This window comes from Sycon ciliatum, unplaced genomic scaffold (assembly GCF_964019385.1).
Source record: "Sycon ciliatum unplaced genomic scaffold, ocSycCili1.1 SCAFFOLD_1348, whole genome shotgun sequence".
Classification (NCBI taxonomy): domain Eukaryota; kingdom Metazoa; phylum Porifera; class Calcarea; order Leucosolenida; family Sycettidae; genus Sycon; species Sycon ciliatum.
Genome location: NW_027044593.1, coordinates 16,467 through 23,955, shown reverse-complemented (window position 1 = coordinate 23,955; position 7,489 = coordinate 16,467). Strand labels below are relative to the sequence as shown.

The 7,489-nt window shown below is 46.4% G+C and overlaps 1 long non-coding RNA gene across 1 annotated transcript; it reads right to left on the bottom strand.

Annotated features, from left to right (window-relative positions):
* Positions 1 to 1,119: 1,119 nt before the first annotated feature.
* Positions 1,120 to 2,059, bottom strand: LOC135830449 (uncharacterized). Its single transcript, XR_010556038.1, has 4 exons — positions 1,877 to 2,059; positions 1,651 to 1,791; positions 1,437 to 1,503; positions 1,120 to 1,160 (listed from the first exon to the last, which is right to left on the bottom strand). It is a non-coding gene; the product is annotated as an uncharacterized LOC135830449 (long non-coding RNA).
* Between the last annotated feature and the right edge of the window lie 5,430 nt (positions 2,060 to 7,489).

Below are 7,489 nucleotides of genomic sequence, written 5' to 3'. Positions count from 1 at the left end.
CTCACACGCCGCCCAGCACATGGCCCTCGCAAGCGCTGGAAGGATTGCGTTGTCTCCGACCTAAGAGTTCGTGAGTAGTAAGTGCGGGGCAGGTTCTGGCACACTTTTTGACCTTTGACCTTTGGTCCAAATAAGGCACACTGTGTCGGTCGTGCTGGGTCTGGCCCCGGGATCCCCCAGAGTTTGACCTTTGACCCCTGGCATGCCATAAATGTCATTCTTAAGGTTCTTTTCGCCATAGATGGCGAACGTGCACTTGTGCACGTTCGGTGCATTCGCACTGGGGAGTAGTAAAATACGTACTATCCCCTGATTTGCACATCGTAGATGTGCATTGCATGCAGTGAATGACATATTGCGCATGCGTGCATACGCACGCGGAGCGTGTGACCTTCAGTGGTCCTATGCGTGTGGAAAAGACGCAGTGCAACACAAGGTGTACAGTACACGTGTCATTATACTACTCCCTGATTCGCACTTCGTAGATGTGCAGCAAACAAGTTCACGTTCCGTGCATTCGTTTTATTTGCACATCGTAGATGTGCACTGATTGACAAGTTGCCCATGCAGAGCATGCCTAATCGGCTTTTCGATCGGTTAAGAGAATGTTCAAATTCGGCCATATTATGAGCCCCAAGATCAGAACTCGGATCAACGTAGTACTTGAAGTCACCGTTCCCATTACGTCATGTACATTTACACACACACTCTGTTGAAGCACTGAAACATCGGTTTTCGGCTAATTCAACAAGCGAAATTTGAAAATTCGGCGAAAAGATGGGTAATTTCTTCAAAACCACTTTCTTCGGCGAATTTTTCGGCCGGCCGATTTGGGAAATGCCTACTATCCATGCAGGTGCATTAGATGCATATTTCTATTTTGATCGGGATACAGTAAGAATCAACCGGCTACGCCCGGAGTATCATGCATCAACAATTATTGAAGGGGTGTCACAGTGAAGCAGTGTTGCTACGCACCGCAAATCCCCTCTGCACTGCACCGAATCTATACTGGAGAATCCAGAGTGACCAGCAAAGAGTCACAACCCGCACGTATCCAGTCACACTAAGGCATATCCACCATTCCCCACATATTCACTGTAACAAAACACAATACTGTTTACTATAATGCACTTTTATTTAAATGGACTTGGATGAGTCTGTAGAAGAGAACACAATGCACGCACACGCATGCATGCGCGGGCACACACACACACACACACACACACACACATCTAGGTTATAGTGCTATACACATATCTAGGGTTTAGGAAGCACGAGAATGTGTCGAAGCACCCACACATACCCCTTCATGCAGTGTACTTCAGTAGCCCAACACATTACGACTGCACAGGACCATCACAAAACACATTACGACTGCACTGTTACTACACTACACACACAGTTACTACACTACGCCTGTTACAAGTACTTACAAATAATTTTGAAACAAATGGCACATCCCGAAGACGGCAGGTCCAGACCTTCATACATCATCATCATCTGTAAAACCAAGCATGAGCGCACACAAACACTATTAGTGTCACGAATACGGAAGCAGGGTATTAAAGACAAGAGGATACGAAACAAGTAAGTATCGCTATAACGAGGGGGATAAGTATACATGTAGACAGAGCAGTGCTTACTTACAGGGTCCTAATACGCTCCACGGCGTCCCGGTAGTCGGACTGCAACAGCAGCCCGACCTGCCGGCCCTCCCAGTAACGGGTTAGATGGGCCGCACCCGCCAGGTGTGCGGCCACGGCTGGGCCTCCCACCAGCCTTTCTCCACTGTAAAAACGAAAGAAACCGCAGAAAGCACAGTGTCATAGAGCTCTTTTGTCGGGGGAGAGAGCTAGGAGCACTGCACACTTACCATTTGTCACAATATATGATGAGAAAGAGGCGGCGCTTGACGCACCGCCTCAGGTGCTGGAATAGGGGTATTACCCCTGACATTCGAACGCTACAGTGACAAGTGAAAGCCATTTGGACTGTAATGATACTGAAGTGAAGGTGTGAACCGCAAAGCAAGACCTTTACCTTCTTCCTGTCGAATTCGCTCCCCAGCTGCATACCGACATCATCCGCTAAAACCCAATCATACCAAGTAACGCAAAGGTCATCAGTTGACCTCTTGGACTTTTCAACTCTTATCCAAAACCACCAAGAGGAAAAAACCAGGATGAAGAAGACGTCAGTTGTAGAAGCGTTTGTGGAGGAGTTGTTACATTATTCTCAGTAAATAGATATGGCTGATACATTCGGTGTAGACGTGGACGACCGGTCGTGGTCTCTCACCACGGGTCCTTTACTAATAGAAAGGCGGACGCCAATACGAACTGTTGTGGAGGTGGCAGATCAAAACGCGCAGCAAGAAATTTGGCACGTCGATGGTAGACTCCATCGGGAGGACGGACCAGCTCTTGTTGATAGTAGGGGAGTGTCCGCCTGGTGCTATGAAGGTCGCCTTCATCGCGTTAATGAACGGGCTTGGATAGGACGGGGTAGCATCGAGTACTACCTCAACGGCGCCTAGAGCCGGCGGTCCTGCAGCCAGTTATTGTGACGCCACATGCTGTATTCTACGGTGGTATCACCAAGGAAGGCTCCACAGGGAGAATGCGCCAGCGGTTATACACAGGGAAGGTAACAATCGTGTACGGGAGTGGTACCGATACAACCTTCGGCATAGGGAAGATGGACCTGCTTTCATCTCTCAGGAGGAGGAGGGTGTCTATCAGTGGTACCTCAACGGGGTGTATTATGGTGACCACCATCAAGACCAGGCAATACACCCCATGGAGCTGCAGTACATCAATGTAGTGCCTGCTAAGGTAGACTCGTCAGCAATAAGTCATGAGTCCAGTTGTGTGATTTGTCAGGATGCCCTGGATCGTCCTCTATCCAAGTTGGAGTGTGGTCATGAATTTCACTTCCACTGTATCAAGGAGTGGATCAGTTCTGCCCCCAGCCCTACTTGCCTAACCTGCCGCTACTCCATGACTGCTGAGGACTTGGTTGAGTTCTTGTAGTAATACATGACACAGCTGCATGTAGGCGACTACGAATGACCAGTCATGTGCTACAGACAGACACGGACACGCCACCCTAAGTAGCCATGAGCGGCTCTTTGGACAAGGGCAACAAAGCACCCCGTGGGTGGCCAAGGTTGACACTAGCCACAAGTCTGCTCGCTCAGTTGAATAAGCTGGGTGTGCCCATGAAGACCATGGAAGACCTTTCCAGGTGCCGGCAACAAGCAGAGGACAAGACAGACTGGAAGAAACTGTGCAGCTCGACACTCGAGGACAAATCAGTATCAGCAGCTACTACACCTTGCTGATGATGCTCACAAGACAGAAGTGGGAAAAACACTGAATTTCTTTATTTAGTGCTCAACTACGCGAAATGTGTTATTATTATTATACATGTTCAACTGTACTCAGTCTGGCTGACTGCCATTCTCTACCACACATTACCGGACACTGTTGTGGGTGTCGTCGTTATCGTCGTCGTTGTTGATGTTGTTGTTGTGGGTTGTTGTCGTCGTTATCGTCGTCGTTGTTGATTTTGTTGGTGGCTGTTGTTGTCGGTTGTTGTCGGTTGCTGTCGTTGTTTGTTGTTGGTTGTTGTTGGTTATTGTTGGTTGTTGTTGGTTGTTGTTGGGTGTAATTGTTGGTTGTTGTTGGTTGTTGTCGGTTGTTGTCAGGTGTTGTTGGCTGTTGTTGGTTGTTGTTGTCGGTTGTTGTCGGTTGTTGGGTGTTGTTGTCGGTTGTTGGGTGTTCTTGTTGGTTGGTGTTGGTTGTTGTTGGTTGTTGTCGGTTGTTGGTTGTTGTTGGTTGTTGTTGTTGGCTGTTGTTGGTTGTTGTTGGATGTTGTTGTCGGTTGTTGTCGGTTGCTGGTTGTTGTTGTTGGTTGTAGTTGGTTGTTGTCGGTTGTTGTTGGTTGTTGTCGGTTGTTGTCGGTTGTTGTCGGTTGTTGTTGGTTATTGTTGGTTGTTGTTGGTTGTTGTTGTTGTGTGTTGTTGGGTGTTGTTGTTGGTTGTTGTCGGTTGTTGTCAGGTGTTGTCAGGTGTTGTTTGCTGTTGTTGGTTGTTGTTGCCGGTTGTTGTCGGTTGTTGGGTGTTGTTGTCGGTTGTTGGGTGTTGTTGTTGGTTGGTGTTGGTTGTTCTTGGTTCTTGTCGGTTGTTGTCCGTTGTTGTCGGTTGTTGTTGTTGGTTGTTGTTGGTTGTTGTTCGTTGTTGTTGGCTGTTGTTGGTTGTTGTTGGTTGTTGTTGTCGGTTGGTGTCGGTTGTTGGTTGTTGTTGTTGTTGTTGGTTGTTGTTGGTTGTAGTTGGTTGTTATCGGTTGTTGTTGGTTGTTGGATGTTGTTGTCGGTTGTTGTCGGTTGTTGTCGGTTGTTGTTTGTTGATGTTGGTTGTTGTTGGCGATTGTTGGTTGCTGTTGGTTGTTGTTGGTTGTTGTTGGGTGTTGTCGGTTGTTGCCGGTTGTTGGCTGTTGTTGTTGTTGGTTGTTGATTGTTGTTGGTTGTTGTCGGTTGTTGTCGGTTGTTGTCGGTTGTTGGCTGTTGTTGTTGTTGGTTGTTGATTGTTGTTGGTTGTTGTGGGTTGTTGTCGGTTGTTGTCGGTTGTTGTGTTTTAATCGTTATTTTGTTCATTATCCAGGAGGATGTTGCTATGATACAGTACCATTTTTTCGCATATTTGAGACAAGTTTGTGTAACGTTAGTGTGACGTGGGGTATGCTGATTGGATGTGAGGTGGTGAGAGTATGCTGATTGGCCGATAACAATTAGTGGAAGGATAAAGTAATGCGCTGCTTGTGCAGCTTAACCAAACACATGGTCTGTGGGAAACACCTTAGTAAAATAAATATAATAATAATAACATGAATTGCCACCGGCACCTGAGAGACTCGAGCCCCGCAACCTTGTTCAAATCGGACTTGGTAGCTTCGTACTGGAACTTAATCTTCTTCTTTTTGAGGTATGACCATACAAAACGCGCTTGGATTTTTTCATTTATTTTATTTTTTATTTTTTCATTTTTTTTTTCATTGCGACATTTTTAGCAGATGTCCACTCGTGAAACAAAGGTGAATCTGGAACGAATAAATGGTCCATGTCAAAGGCATGACGAGTCTCGAAGTCTTCACATTCATGATGGAACCTTGTCATGATTGACGCATTCCTTGATGGTGCGCACATGAAATCACCCTGCCCCATCTTTTCCAATTCCATTCTTTTCACATCCTGCAACACATACCCTACTAGTATCAGTGGGGGGGTGCTAGAATCAGAAGAGGCAAGGCAGCACTCTTCCGTGGATGTATTACTCGACACAACACCACCCATACTTGTTTTCTAGAAGTTTTGACTATAATGATATATTGCAGTAGGAAGTAGTATATAGTCAAATAGGATAGGATAAGAATGAATGATCAGCTGTCTGATAAAGAATGCAGTTCATTAAAGACTTATTGGAAGCTCTCTACCAGCTGATCGTCTTGTTGGACGGCGACACTGCATAATGATATGAAGCTCTCAGTTAGCTGTTTCAGTTCCGTGGTAGAAAGTGTCATGTGCGCGTCCAGAGCAGGATGAAAACATCTGGGCTCCACGTGGATGCAGACGATTGGAGCAACAGTAAGACGTACCTTCAACGCCTGCTCGTCAATGTCGAGGGAGACTGCCCCGGGGTAGATGAAAACATCTTGTTCCACATCCAGTTCGAACGAGCTGGTCGGGACTAGCTTGCTTTCACCGTTGATGTACACCCGACACTGACCGTAGGACGAGCGTGATGGGTAGAAGTTGGTCTTGATCTTCTCCACACGTCCTCTTCGGAGAGTGTCACGGAGCGATGGACAAGTCTTGATCAAGTTCGTAATGATGAACTCAGTGGACTCATTCAGTTCGATGTAAACCTGTCCTTGAGCATCTTTACGAGCTGTTGCCGTACTACCACAGGCTGGTAGAGCTCCTGAAGGGAAGTACATCTTATAACCAGGCTTGTAGAAGGATCTACCTGATGACTTGTAGGACAGTTGCATGTCCTCCTGAAACCCATCCACCACAATCTCTTTGTGGAGCTTGGTAGGAGCAGGTGGCACATAGCGACGCTTAGCCGGTACTGCGTTCGAAGAGAGCACAACTTGAGGAGGGTCAGCAGGAAGAGCGGAATTCTTCCTCACCCGTCGCTCGTATAGGGAATCCATCTTCCAGGAAGCGAAGGCAGAACAACTCATCAGCACTGTATTCGATCAAGATGTTGACACTGTTTTTCCTCCCCGTATTGCTCTTTTTCTTCTTCTTCTTCTTTTGGCTCCGATCTATTGGACTGCGAGGACTGGCCCCTGGCCAGATCCCTTCTACATTCCGCAGTATCCATCTTCAACTTCTACATTCCGCTGTACAACCATTGGGGTAGATGACCTCATACCCTCGCCAACACGTCGACGTGTTGAAAAAAACAGTGTCAACATCTTGATCATGTTTTACATGAAGGAAGATACGTGTGTTCTTCGTGTGGACTTGTCATGGCGGTGATTTACTTCCCTGAAGATGATGTGCATAGGAGATGTAGTTTGATGAAGAAGCGTTACGCGGTACATGAGCGGTTATGCGGTGTGGATCGTCATCTTTTGCATTTTCTTTCGAAAACTCAACTCTTATCCGATCAGCTTTGCGTACACCCTCTTCGGGAGCAGATACTTGCGATGAAAAAATCCTGTTTGTACAAGAGTATAAACTATGCTATAGCATTATCCTGCATAGTATACGATACGAATGTGGATGTACTACGTAAAGTGCGTTCCTACTCACCTCGTAGCAATGTATCATGGTTGAGGTTCAGTCGAATCATGGAACCTCTTCCTCAGCATTTTCCACTCCTATATGTACTGCATCTCATGGAGTCGACTAACTAGGATGGTGTCTTCATCTCAACTGTCCACGTTGCGTACGAATTTGCTGATTTTATCTCCATCTGATACATCTCTTATGACATCTTTGATTGATGCCTATTGTTGGGAAACCTATTCACTTGATCACGTGATTCAGAACTTGCACACGTTTGACTTTGATCTTATTTGCATACTGTATCAGTTCACTAAAGTGGCTGTATCATGTAAGGAATCTTTAAGATGAGATATTATTTGGTGGGCTGACTGGACAAAATGTTTTTGGCGAGTTTGATGCTGGTTGGTCAAATGTTTTTTGGCGGGCTCAATGCTGATTGGGCAAATGTTTGTGTCGGGCTTGATGGTGATTGGTTGATCTAGCTGACACATATTTTTAACATTTCAATCCGCCCCCGTCTCTGACTTGTATAAATACAGATGGTTGTCCTGTAGTTGAGTCATTCGTTCATCGAATACAGTGCTGATGAGTTGTTCTGCCTTCGCTTCCTGGAAGATGGATTCCCTATACGAGCGACGGGTGAGGAAGAATTCCGCTCTTCCTGCTGACCCTCCTCAAGTTGTGCTCT